General features: G+C 40.9%; 1 pseudogene; it reads left to right on the forward strand.

The window, feature by feature from the left end:
* The first annotated feature begins 385 nt into the window (after positions 1-385).
* LOC129688109 (60S ribosomal protein L7a-like) overlaps positions 386-20,533 on the forward strand; it is a 71,063-nt pseudogene continuing 50,915 nt past the window's right edge.

Here is a 20,533-nt window from a genome sequence, read left to right on the forward strand (position 1 = left end):
ATAAGAAGAACAAATCAGTGAAACAAAAGCACAAAGTTAGGCTTCCCAAAAACGAGATGAGAAAATAGTCCTGTCTTCACAGTAAGGATGGATATTGCGAATTAAGCTAAATGGAGAGTAGAGGGAAATGTTAGAGGAACGAGTTAAAAACAAACAAACAAAAAACAGTGTCAAGATATTAAGACTAAGTGCATGCATTTTAGGTGGTTTAAAAAGTGGGAGCAAATAATTTTAAATTTTTAGCATGCATAATAGGTCAATGGAAATTTACAGCAAAAAGAAAACTATAAAAAGAATAAGAAACTCGGTGGTCTCTCGCGATCTCTGTGGCTGCTTGCATATTACTCAAAATTCCCTTTTCTTTCTCTCTCCTCTAGCCCAGCAAGATGCCCGAAGGAAAGAAGGCCAAGGGAAAGAAGGTGGCCCCAGCCCCCGCCATCGTGAAGAAACAGGAGGCCAAAAAGGTGGTCAATCCTTTGTTTGAGAAAAGGCCCAAGAACTTCGGCATTGGGCAAGGTATCCAGCCCAAAAGAGATCTCACACGCTTCGTTAAATGGCCCCACTATATTAGGCTGCAGCGGCAAAGGGCCACCCTCTATAAGCGACTCAAAGTACCTCCATTAACCAGTTCACCCAGGCCCTGCACCGGCAAACAGCTATCCAGCTGCTTATGCTTACCCGTAAGTACAGGCCAAGAGACAAAGCAGGAGAGGAAGCAGAGGCTGCTGGCCCGTGCTGAGAAGAAAGCAGCTGGCAAAGGAGATATCTTAACTAAGAGACCACTGCCCTCCAAGCAGGAGTCAATACAGTCACCACCTTGGTGGAGAACAAGAAGGCTCAGCTGGTGGTGGCTGCCCATGATGTTGACTCCATTGAGCCGGTGGGTTTCCTACCTGTCCTGTGTCGAAAAATGGGGGTCCCCTCTGCATCATCAAGGGAAAGGCCAGGCTGAGGCTGCTGGTCCACAGGAAGACTTGAACCACACAGGTTAACACGGAAGACAAGGGTGCTCTGGCTACGTTGGTGGAAGCTACTAGGAGCAGATACAACGACAGATAGGTTGAGATCCGCAGCCACCGGAGAGGCAACGTCCTGGGTCCTAAATCTGTGGCTGACATTGCCAAGCTGGAAAAGGCAAAGGCTAAAGAACTCGCCACTAAACTGGGTTCAATGTACACTGCTAACTTTTCTCTAAATGAATATAATTACAAAGTAAAAAAAAAAGAAAGAAACTCAGTGGTCAAAGACACTCAGTGTGTGCAAAGAAGTAGACACCATACCTACCACTATATTTTTAGAAAGGACTGAAGAGCATTATCAGACCTATAACCCCAGCATTTTAGAAGTGGAGGCAAGAGCTCCGAAAGGTCCAGGTCATCCTTAGTGACATATCAAGTATCAAGTTACCCTTAACCGCATGAGACCCTGTCTCAAAAAAGAAAATTAAAAACAGTGGAAAAAAAAATAGAAAAAAGTATCCCTTCTTGTTATAAATAAAAGTAACTCTCCAGTTTTTAAACCATGTATTATTACATTTTCAGGAAAGTCAGATTCATATTTTCAAAAGATACCCATCGATGGGAACTAGAAGCAAAAGAGACTTTCAAACATTGCTAATGGCACTTTGGACTGGCACAAATCTTTTACAAAGAAAGTTTTGGACCCATTACAAAATGTGTAACACTTACACAAACACTAACGTCTTTGACCATTCCAAGCTTTGCTGCAAACAACAGGGTCTTAGATGGAGCAGGCCTTGGCCTCCCTGGGAGTGAGCAGCCAGTGGTGAGATACTGGAAGACTTTTTCTGTCCCTACTGGAGACCGAACTCAGAATGCTCTGCATCTTAAGCTAACACTGTAACACCGAGACTCGATTTTTAAAAATATTTCCACAAATATGAATGAACAGTTTGCTGCCTTTACTTGCCTTGTATTTGGTCAGTTACACTAATAACATTTCCTGTGCTGTGAAAAGTTGATCTTACAGAAACGAGCCCAGAGGTGATTTCCATGATTCCAACTATCTATGAAACAAATCAGAGGATATCAGCTGCCATGACTTTCAGTACAATTAAGTTGCAAGATATTTCTCAAATATATAAGAGAACTTGTTAAATGTTCATCTCCAAGGCTGAATGAATTCCAAATAATTTAGGTGGTTGGTTGGGAGAGAAGCTATATAATAAGAAGTCTGATTTGTCTATTATGTCTTTCTATGCTTGCCTGCTGGTTTCAAAATTCTCCAGGGACTTGAACATGCTTAAACTGTACTGAGGGGATCAAGGATACTGTGAAAGGAAACTGAGATCCAGTTGGAGAATGCAGGTCTAAACTGAACTGCACTGCAAGTATGTTTTGTACAAACATAGACAGCCCTCCTCTTTTAAAACAATGAGGTGCTTTAAAAAATGTTTTTAAAGTATTTGGATGTTTTTCCCACATGTGTGTATATCCAACACTTTCGTGCCTAGTGCTTGAGAAGCCTGAATCCCCCATTACTGGAGTTCTAGCCAGATGTGAGCTGCCATGTGGGTGGTGGGAACTGAACCCGGTCATCTGACAGGGCCTTCAGCTGCTGAGCTATCACTGCAGCCCAAAGTGCTTCTAAAAGATGTTAGCATGCTGCCTCTCCGTGTGGGTCTGCTGTTCTCATGTTTACTCGATTAACAGGGGAGGTAACACTCTACTTTCATGGCAACAATGAAGTCTGAGAGTCATAAGACTTTGCAGTTGACAGTATAAAGCACTCCTTCAAAGATATGGTTATGGTCCCTGGAAGTACGAGGATACATATCTTCTTCATTGAGACTAACACAGCAACAGTTGTCCCTGAATGACTCCACAGTCCTGAAAGTTACAAGTTTTGAAGCTGGTGGCTTGAAAAGTCATATTGTTGTGTGAAGGAAAAGCAGTATTTTCAACCAGGCAATAACGTACATCAGTTTGTACAAAAGTCTTTGATAGACAAGAGAATCTCCTATAAAACATACTTCAACACTTTAATGTAAAATAGTTTCTTTTTTTCTAAAATAAATATGGTACAGATTTAAGCATATGTACATAAATATTTAAGTATGCTAAGGATACATATATCTGCTTGTATGACTATAGATAATAACCTGTATTACAATGTAATAAACAAATCAAACATGCGCTTAATTTAAATATGTACTCGGATTACATATCTGTATGTAACCTGGTCACTTTTTTTCCCACCATCACTGTTGCTGTCTAAAAACATTTCGTAAGCAGAGGTGAAACTTCAGCCAACAGTACTTTACTTAGTCTTTCTTAGCCATTATTTCCTGAAATCCAAGTGGCAGGAAGTAGCATTTATGTAACTCATTCTGTGGCAGCCACTGTACTGGGGGATTTAGGTCCATCATTTTGGTGCATCTTCACGGTTGGCTTACTCTTTAATGTACTGATAAGGACGCCAGAGAGGAAAAATCATAAGTACCACCCTGAGGAAATTCATTTTCATTCTAAATCCCACACTGAACCCCACATTTATGTGATACTTCTTATATCACGGCTACACAATTATCCTACTACCTGTTATAAAACAATTATCTAATGATTGTGTAACTCCTGAAAGCCTAGGAAAGTCAAACTTCACCTTCTCTTTAAAATATTTGGATCTTTTGACACAACCTTGGGGTTTCTTAGGAGTTATGCACCTGCCACAGTAACATGAAAAAAAAATTAAATCATAGTTTAGGACATGAGTGAAAATTAGATTAACAGAAATGTGTGTTTCAGACAAAAAAAAAAAAAAACAAACAAACAATATTGAAGAGATGGATTAAGGACAGAGGAAACAAGGAGTAAAGCCCTCTGGCGAGCTCCTAAAAGAGAAGCCAATACACAGCAGAATTGGGAGTCAGTACCCTCCAAGGGTGGCATATCCTGCCTCTGAATTATGAAGGATGTGAAAATGGCTGAAATTCAAAATATTTTTGGGTTTGGAAGGAAGAACGAATGGGACCATCATTGGGATGGCCTGAGTTGTGTAGGAGAGAAGTAGTTGGATTAAATATCCAGAGAGATCAATAGAATTTAGAGATAATCCGCTTACCTCAGTACATTCTTGGATTAGGTTATAGAAGGAGAAAGGGAAGTATGAAGAATAGAAATGAAGATTCAGTGACATTTTAGCAGTCAAATCACCAGAACCCGACTAATCTTCCACAGAGAAGCTTTGCCATGGACAGAGGCTAGCCCTTATCATAGTCAACTCTCTGCTCATCACTATCTACCAGGCTATGCACATCTGGTCTGCACCTGTCTTTGCCTAACACTCTTTGCATTGAGATAACGCTCACCTCAAATGTCTTCACTTCCCAGGAAGGAGTAGACACTCAGCAAATGTCTGCCGAATGAATCTTCAGTGACATTGTGGAGACCATACGGGAGAAAGGTCTCATCGGCCATGTCACCACGCAGTGACGAGCCTGGAGAACCTTCACCCCCTAAAAGATCACATTTCCTAGTCTGAGTACATCAGAGAGAATCACAGCTGTCACAGTGAGTGGGGCTGTCTCTTGTGGCAGACTTTCATGGAAGGAAGCAAAGTTTGAGATTTACTGACATGGGCATTTTCACAGGCCAGTGAGGAGTCAAGCAAAGGCAAATATACCTACTGGTGGGTTGAGGCAAAAGCAACATGTAAGGAAAGAGAACAGAGACTGTCTAAAGAGACAAAAGACACAGTTAGTAAGCACTGGCAAATAGATCAATTATGACATAGACTGTAAACACTAAGCATTGAACCTTATGAAACATTCAAGGAATAACTGGGCTAGGTTAAGATATTGGGAAAGGAATTATTCATATGAGACAACTTGTAACAGAATTTCATTTTGAGGTCTTCGATTTCTAAAAAAATACCTAAAAATTGTGTTTTATCAGAAGAGACATTCACCATCATTGAGTGTTCACTAGTCATCATTATAAACCAATTACTTTGACAGATAGCATGCTTGTAGATGATTCTGACACAGCTTGTGACAGGATCTGGCATACCTGGGGAGGAATTGCACTGACTTTGGGACCTGGTGACAGATAAGGAAGAATAGAAGACTTCGAATTGGGTTCTTGGAGGTCTCTGGACTACATTTACATGACATTTCCGACTAAACACCTTGTCCTCAATGTCAATGCCAGCCTCTTTCTCTTGTAACGTATTTGTAGAGAGATACACAAGATACTATCTTGTGTATTGTATGGATGTATCACCTGTCAATGAAAAGCCTATGGCCTATAGAAAAGGGTAGAATAGAAGGTGGAACATCCAGCAGACAGAAAGGATTCTGGGATCGAGCCAGTCATGGGAGATTCACCTGGCAAGATGTGAGGACAGACACTTGGTACTTGAACAGAGGTAACAAGCCATGTGGCAGACCTTGAACTAGTATAAATGAGTTATTTTAAGCTATGAGCTAGTCAGAGAAAAGCCTTGCTATATGGCCTGGATATTTGTAAATATATTCTGAGTCTCATGAGTCATTGTTCTGGGAGCTTAGGGCTGAGAGGAAAAAACACCATAAATTATTGACTTCTCTTGCTTTGAGTCTTGATTTTGGCTTAAACAAAACTGCATTCCAAGGTGAACTATGGTCCTACCTCACCTAGTTTACTCCTATTCCAGTATACTCATCTCTCCCTCAGGGTCCTCACATTAACGATATACAATCCAGAACCATGGTCTAGTGCTTCTTGGCCTGTGTTGGTTGGTACAGCAAGGTAGAGATGAGGGATGGTTTGAGGTAGGAAGCATCCTTTTCACACACACACACCTCTCTCATGTGTGTGTATGTATCTGTGTCTGTGTGCATGTTAATGTGTATTTGTGGAATTCAGAAGACAGCTTTTAGCAGTCAGTTCTCTCTTTCTATCAGGTATCATCCTCTATTTTTCTCCATCTCATTTTTTGAAACAAGGTCTCTCCCTGAGGACAGAGCTCACCTATTGGCTAACTGGCTGGTCAGCAAGCTCTGAGAATTCTCATGTCTTCAATTCCCACCCCAACACTGGGTTTACAGGTGTGTGCTGCCATGCAAGGACTTCAAACAGGAACATGGGATCTGAACTTAGATCTGTGTTTGCACAGTGAGCACCTTACCCACTGAGCCATCTCCCTAACTCCTTTCTCATTCTCTTTCTAAAGAAGCTCCTAAGAGTCCTTGGTTTCGTTGTTGTTTTGATTTGCATTGCCATGATAGCTTGGAAATAAAAAAGCACACCAAACATCTCAGCTTACACCCTCGTATGGAGAATGTCATCAACACATTCGACAACAGACTTTCTTTTCAACGTTAAATTTTCTCTAAATCGCAGATAATCACAAACAGAGTTGGTGCTGTGGACTTTTTTTTTTCCCCAAATGGTTGCAAATCTCCAACCCATGTGATAAAAGATGCTGACATTAATATTCTGGTGTGCAAGCTAATTCTTCCAGCCCAGCTGTGAGGCAGAGGCTTTGTGACCGAGGTGAGAGCATCGCAATGTGCAGCGTGTGCAGGGTCCTCTGAAAGCCTGATCTGTTACTTGCACTTTCTGCAAATTGAGGCAGCTTAACTGTTTCCATGGGTGCGCAGAAGGGGGCTCTGTTCAATTTACTGGCTGCCTCGAATGGTTCCGAGAGGGCCCAAGCTCCGACTGTTAACTATTTATGACCTTTCTAGATCCGTCCACATGCTTGAACCCTCCAGCATTAGTGTGAGATGACTTGCTTATACAGGAGAGATGACTAACTGTAAAGACTTTACCCCCCCCCCGTGTCTGCAGTATGTTCATTAAATAGATGTCCGTGTTGCTTCGGGCCCCATCCAGCAGCCCAGTGTTAATGAGTAACACTAGTTTGTGCTGCAAAAAAATCTTCTTCTCACAGATGAAAAAAATAAAAAAATAAAAACTTCTGCCCACCTTGGTACTTTCAGGGTATTACATCAATTAACCCATAATTCAATCCTTGGTGTCCCTTTGGGATTGATTCCAGAAACCTGGAGAATACCAAAACATGTGGATCCTCAAGTCCTATACCTGAGATATCATGCCACCGTGTATTCTCTTTACCACGGCCTCCTGTATACTTCAAAGATTCATTTCATTTAATTTAATTATGTTTGTTGGAGTGTGCAGGCATACATACACATGTGTGAGTGGCAGATACCCATGGCAGAGCCCAGGGTGACAGAGCCATGCGAACTCGAGTGACAGGTGGTTGTGAGCCACCTGACGTGGAGACCGAAAACTGACCTCAGGCCCTCTGTAAGAACGATAGTCACTGCTAACAGCCTAGACACGTCTCCAGCTCCTCCCTGTACTCTTCAAAGCGTCTCTATGGTACTAGTAAGATGCCATGCCATGTACTCTGTGCAAAAGGGTTATTGAACAAACTTTTCTAAGTAATCAATGGTGATGAGGAAAAGTGGGACCATATGCAATACTGATGGCCTTTTTAAAAATTCTTTTATCTCTGGTGTGCTATCTCCATGGGATTCTATAGATATGGAAAAGTAACTGTATTCCTCATATCACTGTTTAGTTGTACCTTGTATGTGATCTAACCTTCTCACAGAGATTTCGAAGACACACCACTTTCTTGGAATCTTCGTTGGCTTGCAGACACACTCCTTCCTCATTTGAACTGCGGAGCACGGTGTCCGCTATGCAGTAACGTCTCATATATGTTTGTTGAAATTAACAAAAAAGAAACCCATACATTTTTGATGCAGGAAAAAAGTAATGGGTATCATTTGGGTAGAATATTATTTTTGTGCTTTTACTTCTTGTTCTGAGGATCAGTGTTTAAACTCCCAGAACTCTGCCTCAGTGCAGCCTGCACCTTTCACTAATAGCTCAGTCCCTAAAGACCTCTAACCTATCCATAGAGCACCGTGTACTATAGGGAACCTGAGTCTCTAAGTCTCTGCTGAGTATCTCTCTGACATCCCTCTCCATAGCCTGGTGATGGTCTCACTGATGGTTTTCCTGACTAACCCCCACACCCGGCCACCCCCTTGTTGTCTCCAGGGTAAACTGTAAATGCATCATCATATTGTTGTTTTGTGTTCAAATATCCCCCTGCCAGAAGTAAGCCCTTAGCAAACAAAGCATAGCTAATCGTTATAACACAGACTTTAAGGTACATAATTTGAAATAAAAAATAGCTTTTAAGTAAAAGTATGCATACCTATCTCTATATGTCTATTCTTAGGGTATTATTTCTGCTCCCCTCAACTCACACACCCCATTTCTCTGAGCTGTGCAGTCACTCATGCATCTGTCCATGCCTCAAGGGTCTCCCTGAGCCCTTGGTGGTCATGGGTGCCTTTCCTGGCACTTATTTAACTGTTGGATTTGCTTCACTAACTTGACTAAGTTTACCTGGTAATCTTACTAAATTTCTTTCTCCATCCGAAAGGGAGATGTGCTCTGGAGAGGCGTTGTCGGGTAAAAGATGAACCAAGAACTATCTTGAGGTAATTTAGTTGCGTTCAATCCACCCAATACTAAATGATTTTACAGATCACTCAAGATAAAGTTCTTGTATAAAGAAGCTTAGTCTTGGGAAGCAGAAAAAAAATCTATGGAACTCATGCCTGCTACTGTTAACTAGGCCAAAAATTCCGTGGCTGGCTTAGGTCATAGACTCTAAGGGAGAATGTAATACTGTTATTCTGCAAGATGGACATAGTATTAAATTATTGCCTGTGCTGTTATCTTCATGTCCATAGATCAGCGCATCTTTCAGCCCTCATCAGAGAAGCTGCTTTTTACAGTAGATGATAGCTAATACAGAGACTCACAACTGCTCAGTGTGCAGGTAATAAGAGACGCTGGGGTATCTAGGACTAAATGGGACATCTTTATCACACACCTGTCCCCTAAGGCTCAGGGATCATCTCTGAAGAAGGGAAAGAAGGATCATAAGAGTCAGAAGGAGCTACTGTATTTTCTTTTTAAGAAACCTAAATCTTAGCATTGTGACTTATGAGTTAAGGGCAGGAGACAATAGAACTGGATTGGTATTTTGTTTGTTTTTGTTTTATGTGTGTATCCCTCTCATTCGTTCTTTCTCTCTCTCTCTCTCTCTCTCTCTCTCTCTCTCTCTTTGTGTGTGTGTGTGTGTTATGAATGTCTAAGAGAGAAACTCTGAACCACATAACATAGGTTTGTGTTCCAATTAGGTCCTCTTTTAGCTGAATGAACTTAAATGTATTAACAAATTGCTGTTTCCAGGTCTGAACCATGAAAATGACAATGACATCTATCCTCCATGTTTGGAGGATTAAATGAGATTAAATGAGATGGTAAGGTTTATGACGCCCTTAGCATGGTGGCTGGCATGCAGCTCATCAAGTATCATCTATTAATAAGACAGCTTTATTTCCACATTCTAATGGCTCAAAATTATTGATCTCCCCATGGAATATTTAAGATCAATGTGATTTAAAAGGTGATTGTTATCATTTGAATAAGTATCCTCAGTGGTGTGATAGTAAAGGCACAGTTCTCAGGTTGGCATTTCTGGGAAGTGGTCAAACATGGAAGAAGCACAACCAAGCAGGACTTCACCGGGTCACCTGGTATGTGCCTCTGAATGGCAGAACATGGCATTGTGCTAGCCTTTCTTTTTTTCACTGCCTCACAATATAAGCACTTAATCTTACATACATTCTTACTATCAGGAATCTCTCAATTACTTCTCCAAACCAATAGGTCTGCCTGATTTTTATACCTGATCCTTCAAAAATGTGAGCCAAATTAAATCTCCATCAGTAGCTTGATACTTTGTGGTAATAATTTCAACCAGGCAAACAAAGTACTGCAAAGGGAGTGTTTTGTCTGTAAATCTGTGTGCAGCTCACTTTCAACACAGACATTCTCATACTATGCAATGGCCCTAGAGATTTAGATAAAGGTGCAAGATGGGTAGAGACAGATGACAGATATCTGAGAGCAGAGATGCAGAAAAGCAAACTGAAAGGAAAGTGGCAGAAATTGAAAAGGATCTAAGGGTAAGGTTGAATGAGTCAAGGATCTGCATCTGCCCTCATCACTGTCACATTCATGAAGCAGCAGCCACTGAACTGAGGGGAACTCGCAGGACTGTTCTTGGGCCCATCTTCTTTGATAACAAGACAATCCCTGTTTATCTAACAAGGCTCTTCAAATAAGGTCACATCTGGGCCATCTTCTTATCCTACTTAGACTTGTCAGTGTCTTGAATATAATAAGTGTAGAAGCCACGCGTGCCTTATACTAACGATGGGTAGATAGAGGGAATGAAGACATCAAGGATCACTGCACATAAGGCAAAGAGTCAAGACCGGCATGACAGGTAGGAGAAGCATCCACATGGACACTTTTGAATGTTCTGGAAACAAAACTTATCCTTAACTGTTGAGAAGATAATTCTCTGCAGATGAATATGCATATAACTGAAGACATACAGAAACAGAGATAGACACAGAGACACAAAGAGAGAGAGCTTCTAGTATTTAGCTATCAGAGCAAGTCACCAAAGATGGGTAATGTTTTTCAAGTAAGATATTTTCTATTTTTCCTTTCTTTTAAGAACACCAAACTAACCATATGGGACACATTTTAACTTAAAGTGTTTCTTAAAGGTTTCTTTTTTAATTTGAGGGGCAAGAACTCCATTGCTAGCAGGAGGGATAGAAGAGTTTCAATGTGTTTGGGTGGTTTGATAATGTTTTGAGTTAAAAGAGCTACTTGTTCAGTAGTAAAAACTATAATAATTTACTTATTAAAATGTGTAAAATTTTATTATCAGTGGCACAGGGAGGAAGCATGAACTTTAAAACACTTATGTTTTAAATGCACTAAGCTTTGTGTTATGCTGGGTGCCAAATCTTTTAGGCTAATGTACAATAAATTTCCACAATCAAGGCTAAAATCACTCCTTAGCATAAAATGAATGGATTCAGTTCTGCTTTGCTTCACTTCCAGAAAGGAGAGTTAAAAATCCTAATTGAAGAAATTGAAAATAAATGATTCTTGGCATTATAAATAACTGCCAAAGTTGAGAGAAGGCCTTTACTATAAAGCCTAGCTGAACTCATGTTGGTATGAGAGTGACTTCCCCAAAGAGCAGATTTACCCATTTCCCTTATTTTCAGACGATCTCAAAGGCTCTTCAGTGCCTGTCAGATAATGGTGACTACTATGGCCTGTGAGATAATGGCAACCACCATAGTATGACATCAGACCGTGCAGCCTGGCCCTGGTTACCTGTCCCAGGACAGATCTCTCTGCAGGAACCCTCTTCACTTCCAGATGTATTTACAAGCATTGACATTTTCTGACAAATTATTAACATATGGCTCCAGAAAAAGAAGAAATGACTAAGATCCTACACTCAAACTTCCTGTTCGGGTGGAACTCTCACCCATATAATAAATATGGTACACTCATATATTGCCAGTGATACTGAACTACTGTTATCAAATTTTTATTTTAATTGCACCTAAACAATAACACTTGTCTAATAGTGGACTGGATTACACTATAATATAAACTTTAAGAAACTCTTCCTGTTATCTGCACAACAAAACACTTGGTAAGTCAATGGTTTAAGGCAAGAACAAATTACTTTCTATTAACTTTCTTTTGCTAGGTGAGGCTAAACTAAATAGTTATTTTTGCTCAACATGGTGTTTTCTGTTAGAAGATCCAAGATGGCTCCTTCACTCACCCAGCTGTGATGGCTGAAGTAACTCATGGCAGGCCAAGTGTCTCTTTCTACAAGTCTACTCATGTAGACTGATTGGGTTTCCTTACAAAGTGATGGTCTCAAGAGAGTTGGACTTTTTTGTGTAGAGATGGCTTCAAATAGAGAAATTGGAAGCTTCCAGGCCTCTTACAGTTCCAGGTTTCCAGGCTCAGGGATAATATCATATCATTTATTTCATATTATATTAGTTAAAATCAGAAGGCCAGCCCATTTTCTGGGGCAAGAGATTAGGCCTCATTCCATTAAGGCCAGAGTGGCACAAGAAAAAACTCTTCAGTGGGCATCTTAGACTATTCCAGGCACTCCTGCATTGCTGATAGCCCACTGAAAGAACTGGTAAGTGAAAAATAACTCAAAACCTTGTAAAAATCAGAACAAGGAAAGAAAGAGTTGACTCAAAATAAGGACCTGTGAAAGAAACACAACATCAAACATAAAAGAAATCAAAAGTGGTCACCAAGCAAACCAGAGTCCATTGTCCATGGAGAGCTCATGGAGGAATACTGATAACTCACCATAAGATAAAGAGCAAATTGTACCTCTGGCCTAGCTGCTCATATTTTGTAGGCATAATTTTCAGCAGTGACCATCATGAGCCTTGGGATAATAAATTTTCATGCACTTAGAGTTAAAAGTCTCTGAAACAGATTCAAGGGACCTATCCATTTCTTCAACATGAGCTACAAATCCAGTCAAGAGACAAAACATAACTGGAAAAGTCTGTTAGGGCTGCTGTCCTACATGCTCACCAATCAGACAGATAGAACTGGATATCCATCATTAGGACTCCTCCACTCTCTCCAAATCTTCAGAAAGAGCACCACACAAGAAAGACAGGCTGGCTGTTTTTTTGCAAAATGTTGACCCAGCTACCAGAAAAACTGACGCTTTCTTACTACAGTAATGGTGAGAGTCAACAGACAAGAAAATAGAAAGAAGAAACAGTAAGGCTTAGGCTATCTCTGAGGGACCTTGGACAATTAATGTAACATCTCCGAATCCCAGGCCTCTCATGAACACAGTGTAGAGGGTAGCTCTACTTCAGGGCTGTCACAAAGAGGTGAACACGAAAGAGCCTGGCTTCCCTTCTTCTCTCTCTTTCTCTCTGTCTGTCTTGAATGGAAATAATCCAACTGTTGAAGGCTTTATTAAAATGAATTCCTGAAAATAGTCAGAAAAGCACAAACTTGGGTCACACGACAATGTCCCCACGAGAGAGACAATCTGAAAATGTTAATGGAATATTAGTAACAAATAAACTTTATCAAATATAAGAATTTTTTAGTTACAATCCACATCTTAGAGCCATGACGGTAGCTATGTGTTCATCTTTAAAATAAAATAGATCTGTTATCAGTCAGTCACTGAAATGATCTTACCTAAGGCTGATGTCTTGAGAATATAGCTTGTCAACTCACACATTTTCATAAATCTCTGTTCAATATATCGCTGCTAAATCAAATTTTCTTGACAGCCTGCTATGTTCTCAGGCAGGCCAAAGGGAACAACAACAAAAAAAATTAAAATTTCGGAGAACACATGACCTTATTGAAGGGAAAAATACACAACCTGCAGGTTAGTCAAGGATGCTGGGCCGTGTGTGGTATAGTTCAAGATGATGGGAAAGTTCGCATGTGCTACAGGAAGCCAGGGAGGGCACAGACCCACTCGCAGGCACAGATGACTCAAGAAGACCTTTGCCTTAGGACAGAAGTGAGAGAGTATGGATAAAATGGGAAAGAAAAAGAAATGCATTGCTCCAAAGGCTGTAGCCTGGGAGGGTGTCATGAATAAGGATTGCAAGACACCATACAGAGTCAAGAGAGGCTGCACCTCTAACTGGGCCATCTCTTACACTCCCCCACCCCCACCCCCTTTACCATGAAGGGGCCAAGGATCAGGCCACAGCCTTCCCACAGGTCCCAATAGAAAGTATTAGTGAAAACCGATTTGGACACTAAGAGAATGACACATACCAAGTGCTATGGGAGAGCCTGAATTTATTAGCTCCCCGCCGTCCCCATTCATTTATAGCTAAATTTTACTTTGCAATGACAGCTTCTGCTCCATGCAGATCACAGAACACCGGTCGTAAAACCTTGCGCATTGGTGATCTGTCATTTCCTGTCGAGCCGAACTGAAAAATAATATGACTCAACCCGCATTCTATAACGTGCCTTGCTGAATCCTATCAAAGCGGTTTCCAACAGCTGTTATCACCTTAGTCCCGTTTCAGGAAATGTGATTTCTTATCCTCTCTGCCAAATATGGAACCCAGTAAGTGACCGGAAGTTCTGAGAGAGGGGGGAAAGAAAGGCAGAAAAATCTAACATTAGTAAAATGAAATATTAATACAGATGTTTGCCTCACTACGGAGTGTGAGGCAAAGCGTTGCAGATTGCCTGGAATTCTGGGTGGACTGCTGTCCCAGATGTGAGTTTGTAGGTGACCTGAAAGGCCCTCCTGCTACCTCTCCTCCCCTCTCCCCTGGCTGACCACTGCCTGTCTAGAACCTTCCCTTAGAATGGTGGGCTCCTGAGCACTCCGTCCGTCCCACTCTGAGCAGATGAATGGGCTAAATGTTTACACTTTAACTTCTCCGAACACTAACTTCCGCTTTTCAGTTTGTCATGTCACTTTGAGCACTGAAATGGAAAACTGAATAGTTATTTCAAAAGTACAGATGGAGCCCCCTTGTTTATAGTGTAAGACTCTATACCAAATGGAGCTGCAGGAGGCTCAAAATTTGTAAAGGTCTTCCAAAAAATCCAAACACATTATTCATTTCAACAAATCTGACAAATTTTGAACTACATAAATTTTTGAACATTTATTTTATTTTATTTTTTTAGTTCATTCGTGTTACCTGAGGTTAACTTGCAGATCTAGTTACATCCCAAAGTAGTTCAACTCCAGAAGGCAGCCATTTACTTCCACGGACTCCTCTGTTTCAGTGAACAAAGAAATTACCTGTGAGTAAGGACACTAAAATTAAAAGAAAAGAAAAGAATATATATACATATATTAGTTTAGTTCATTTTATGCTTTTCAAATAAACTCTTCTGATAAAATAGCAATATGTTTCAATACACTTAGATGGAAGAGGAAATAGACACTAGCTTTTCCTGTCACATATGCATTCTAATATTTTTGTAATTACATTTTCAAAGCACTTGGTTTTATGCTCAAAAAAACATATTCTTTTGAGCGGTGAGGTAAATTAAATTTAATTGAAAGATAAAATAATTTTATTTCAGAAAATTGTATTGGCTAGTGAGAGTCTGGCCTCAGCAGGTTTGTGTAGACAGTTGTCCCACAACTGGGGGTCATCTTTAAAGCTGATTTTCAAATGTGTGACTTAGGGGGTCCCCCTGGAAGTTTTTAAGTTCTGAATGCTAAAATCCCTACTGAGATAGGGAGAGGAAGAGAGGACAGTGAACGCCTGGAAGACTGACCATTCGCTGAGCTGTAAAGACTTCCGGTTTCTTTCTAGCTTTTATATTTTAAAAGAGAAATACAAATTTCTGCTTGGAGTAGAATTAGTTTCTATCTTCGCATGCTCAGCGAGATGTTACTGGTCAATTTGATTTAGATGGGGGACAAAATCCAAACCTGAGTTTTCCAGATCACCTTTGCATTTTACTGCTGATTGATGCAATAAAACAGGAGAGCTACGCCCCAGAGAGCACATTCCCAATGAAAACCAGAAATGACTTGCAAAGTGACTCGCATAATTAAGTGACCTGGCTACCCCTGCACCTTTCTGATAACATCAAAGACAAAAATCTTAGCCTCTTTCCTTTTTCAAAGTGAATCTCCTTCAAAAACAACAAAAGAAAAACTTGGAATTTCATGAGGATTACTCAGAGTTCTTCAAAATGGTCTCAGCTTTGTCAAGTCTGGATTTAAATGTCAGTAATTTAAAGCTGGCTTTATGAATACAATGCCCATCTCCTGCAGCTGGGTCATATTATTTCAGGGACTTTTTTTTTTTTATGCTGAAGTTGGCTATAAGTTTGTATGCTTGATTTATGAAGCAAAACAGTCTATTTGCTGTACAATGCCCTAGTGCTGACATGCAGGGTCACTCAGAAATACATTTGGAGAGGAGTATGGGAACAGGGTTAAATGAGCAATGTGCAATAGTTTATGAATGCGAAATGTGGCTCCTCCAAAAAGAAAGCAAGATTCTAAGGAGCCCAGTGAAAACTGTGACACAGGAGCAAGCTGTTGGGATGAATTTGGATGTACAAAGACTGCATTGACTAGGCAACTTTGGATTGAACTGAGAAGCACAGAGTGTAAAACACTAAAATAGAAAGTACAGATTTCCTGGGCCCCTCAGGTTGGTAGGGTTTCAAGTGCTTATGTGAACTGTATAATAACAATTGTTTCTGTTTCAGGAACTGGCCTGTCTGGAAAGGAGCGAGGAAATGCTCAGTACTGATGTTTCTGGACTCAGTCTCAATGGCAGAATTGAAAATGTGTCGATTCATGAGGCACATGACTTCTTTAGACTCGGCATTACTTCTAAGATTAAAGCTAATGCTCATGTAACATCTTACAGAATAAACAAAAATGGAATTTGATAATTCAATGGCGGAGAAAACTACTGATTTTTCTCTTCTGATATTTTGGGGCTTTTTCGGAGATTAGGCAGAATATCCAATATTTTAAAGATTTTTTTAAGATTTGTTCATTTTTGCTTTTATGTGTGTTGGTGTTTTGCCTGCATGTGTGTCTGTGTCCCACATGTATGCCTGGTGTCTAAGGAAGTCAGAAGAAGGCACTGGGTTCCCACTGTTAGAGGCGGTTGCTATGTGCTGGGAATCAAACCTGGGTCCTCTGGAAGAACCGCCAGTGCTCTTAACCTCCAAGCCATGGCTTCAGCCCACCAAAAGTATTCAAATTTTATTAAATAACATTAAAAACCAGGGGAATCAAATGGAAAGTGGAGACTATAAACCTGGAAAGACGGAGTCAAGTGATTCGCTGCTTCTTGAATCTTCAGTAGTAGCTTGTACATTTTGGCCTGTTCAAATTCAAACATTAAGGCCAGGCTTTAGGAAGAAACCTGATGGTTTCATACCAGAAAGAAATTATAGCACACTTTCCTTACCATGTTGAAACTGACTTGTAAGGATGCACCACTAAGAGTTGTGAGTCCTGGAGTCTCAACAGCAGAGACAGCAAACCAGTCCAGAGCTGTGCCAGGCCTGGGTAACAGCTGGCGAGGAGTCAGTGAGGGCAAAACAAAGAGCAATTGTGGATACGCGCTTGTAGAAAACCATTGCTTGTTGAAAGACCAATCAGACTTCTCCTTCCGATCAACATTATCTGTCATAGCTGCAGAGCTTTTCAGTTAGAGCAACACAAACAGAACTGTGGATTACTGCAACAACCACAACAACAACAAATATGTAGACAATTTTTGTTCAGATTCTCCACCAATATGGGGCGAGATGTAAGCACATGACTCACAGGGACCCGGATGCTGAGATTGGAACAGCTGTGTAAAGTGTTAAAGTCACCTTACACATGTCTGCTCCCTGAGAAAAGTAATCAGAAGTGGAGAACCAGAGCGACTGACTCCTGCGAGCCTATCTCCCGAGGAGGTTCTTAGATACTCAGGGCCTGCCCCAAGTGCTTCAGTGAAACTTAATTTCCTGCTAGCTGGGGAAGGGATGACAAACATCTTCTAATTTGATTAGGTCGGGTTGGGAGCTGTGGGGATGCTCTGCCAATGTGGTAACTGATAAGACTTCAACCTAAAAGCAGCAGGCAGGTCCCTACGTGTGCCGGGTGGTGATTTCGTGTTTGTATTCTGAGATTCTTGCAGTCCTTCATGTTAGATCTGAACTAGAAGGATGTTGGGTTGTTTGCTTGCTTGCTTGTTTTATGCCAGCACCATTAGCTTGGGATAGCCCGACAGCCGTGAGCCTGATGCTCATCCATCCAAAGCACCTGCTCGCAGGCATTCTCTCCATCCACACAATACTGAGAATATACACCCACTTTCGTAGCATGAGAATCCACGACTTCTGGGCTGACAGGCCTTCTGCAAGGCTATCCGATGTTTTGCTCAACGTTAAGTAAAAACTGGCCGACTCTATTCAGACCTTTGAGCACAATCAAGTATCGAGTGACTGTTAACTCCACTTGTCTTGCATTCCTGAGTGTTGCTGAACTGGAGAAGGAGCTATAGGTTAAACCTATATTCAAGGGGCTGAGAAGCTGCTAGGAACTTTATTTTCATAAGCCTTAGTATGTGTGATACAAAGCAATAGTTTTCTTGTGATAGTGTCATGCAACCATCAAAAGTACTTTGATGATACTTCACCAAATCATCATCCCATATTTTCCAGGTCTTGTTTTTTTTTTTTCTTTATTTTTAATTAAAGATGAAATAACATTATACAGAAAAACTCAAAGGAAAATAGGAATATCAAATAATGCAACAGAAACATATTTTTGAGAGATCCCCACAACCTCCTTGGCTTTCTGCCACCGACCTTCTCTCCCTCATCATCAGGCACATCATCAGCTCTGGCCTCCCTTCCTCCATGCCTTCCACATTGGGGTCTTCTCCCCCTTATTATTCGTTGTGTGTCTGCATGAATGCACATTAAGGATTGCATGTTTGGGAGGAACATGTGAGCACAGGTGTGTATTCATGTGTGTGTGTTTATTTACATGACAACTGGAGATCTTAGTTAGGTATGGTTCTTCAGGAGCCAGTCACCCTACTTTTGGAGAAAGGACCTGTGCTCACCTAACTGGCTGGCCAGCTAAGCTCAGGGATCCTCTTATCTCCACCCCACCCCCAACATTAGAATTATAGGCTTGAGTTACAGTGTTCAGCTTTTTACAGGGAGCCCAGGTCCTCAGGCTTGTGCAGCAAGCACTTTTCTGAGCTATCTGAGACTGAGGTGTCTCACCACCTCCAGTTCTGAAAACTCCCTTGGAGCAGCTCATCATTTCTCATCTTCCTTCACTACCTTTGCCCCTTTTCTATTCTTACCTCAATTTAAAGTAAAAGCCAGTAGGAGGATAGCACTATAATACAGGTGTGAGCCAATGTCTCTGCTCGGACATCGGCAGCTGCTCTCTATTAACTGACAAAAATGAAACCTCTGGTTCATTACTGCTTTTCTACATTTGCCTAAGATCACTCCAGTTTCGGTGGACCCTTACTGTGAACTAGTTGATACAGATCACCGTTAGGGACCACACAGCCCTTTAAACCTAGACTTCAATGCTTCTGAGCATCTATACTCCTTACTATATATTCCTTACCCACTCCAAACACTATTTTCAGCTCCCTGTTCATCAGATATTTGTATTACCACCTCTGTAAGGAGCTGTCTTGTGGCACCTATTTAAGGTTGTCTGTCTCTGCAGATGTCTGATACTTACTATACTTAAAGTTAAGCTTCTTGAGGGCACACACTCGCCTACTTATTTAGGGCGTTTCTGACAATGCTCTGAATAGTGACTTAAATGTAATAGCTACTTTATAAATATATGCTGCTTCGAATAAGATGTTACAAAGGGAAAATGCAATGTTGTGCCATTTCAATAAAAGAGAGGATGGTTTGCAAGTCATTACGCTTCACAATAGCAGGAACATTCACAAACAGAATTCAAAAGAAAATAGAATCACTCATTCTAAGTGGGAAATCTTAATGAATGTATATAATTTACTTGATGTAGAAATGAGCTTCTCACCCTTCAGAAATAAAAAGCATTGCCATTATCTCCAAACATAAAATTATAGAAATTAAAGAGGGGAGGCAACTGTTGAGCCATCTTGGTTTGGGCTCTGTCAACTTAACTCAGGATCCTTTAGTTCATCCTACTCTGCACCATGACCGGAATCAGAAGGCAAACAGGGACCATTTATTTGCCTTTTGACAAATGAGTTGTAAATGGCTTCAAGTAATTTTTCTCTGCTAGGCTGAGTCATCAAGCAATCATTTCATTTTTCTTGTGACTACAATTTTCCCCGTACCCCACAGCTCACTGGTTTCAAAATGGAGGTTACCACATCAATTCTATACCCCTTGAATAACTTGCTCTGTTATTCAGCACCTGTCCTTCTCCTTATAAGCCTTAGAGGATGTAAAATTCACCAGTCCTGTTGTGTTCATCTTCAGAAGGGTAAGGTTTATTTGCTTGAGATATCAAATGGAGAAACATGTTGAAATGTATTGCTCAGTGCTCACTAAAATTAACCTCAGCGACAACTGTGAAGGGTTCCAGGATTTGGCTTCATTGGGAGCACTGGTGGGATGACCACCTTGTTCTGGCCTTTCTAAGATGTTCCCAGCTTTTAGCAAATGTTCAATGCCCCCACAAAACCATCAGTCCTTGCAGAAAAAGCCTTTTAGCAGTGGAACCTAGGGACATTATCTTCCCACTCTGTGTCTTTTTTTTTTACTCAGAACACTGTATTGGGCACGCTGTATAAACGTTAAATGTTCAGTTAATAAAAAGTAGAAACTGATGGGAGGAAAAAAAAGAGAGAGAGAGAGATGCGCTAAACCATCCAAAATATAGACTATTACCAAATCCCTTCCTAATGTCCAGAGAGAAGGCTTCTCTCCCCTGGCAAAAGTGTCTGGAGGTCCCAGCCCTTTAGTAACTTGAGATAGACCACGGGAAGCCTGAATGTTCACATGGACAACACTGTCTTCAGGCAGGATAATGTGGCTCGCCCACGTGTGCATCTTTATTCTTCAATTATTTGTAGCAACCATCATCGTAA

This window comes from Psammomys obesus, unplaced genomic scaffold (genome assembly GCF_907164565.1).
Source record: "Psammomys obesus unplaced genomic scaffold, mPsaObe1.curated_primary_1811, whole genome shotgun sequence".
Taxonomy (NCBI): Eukaryota; Metazoa; Chordata; class Mammalia; order Rodentia; family Muridae; genus Psammomys; species Psammomys obesus.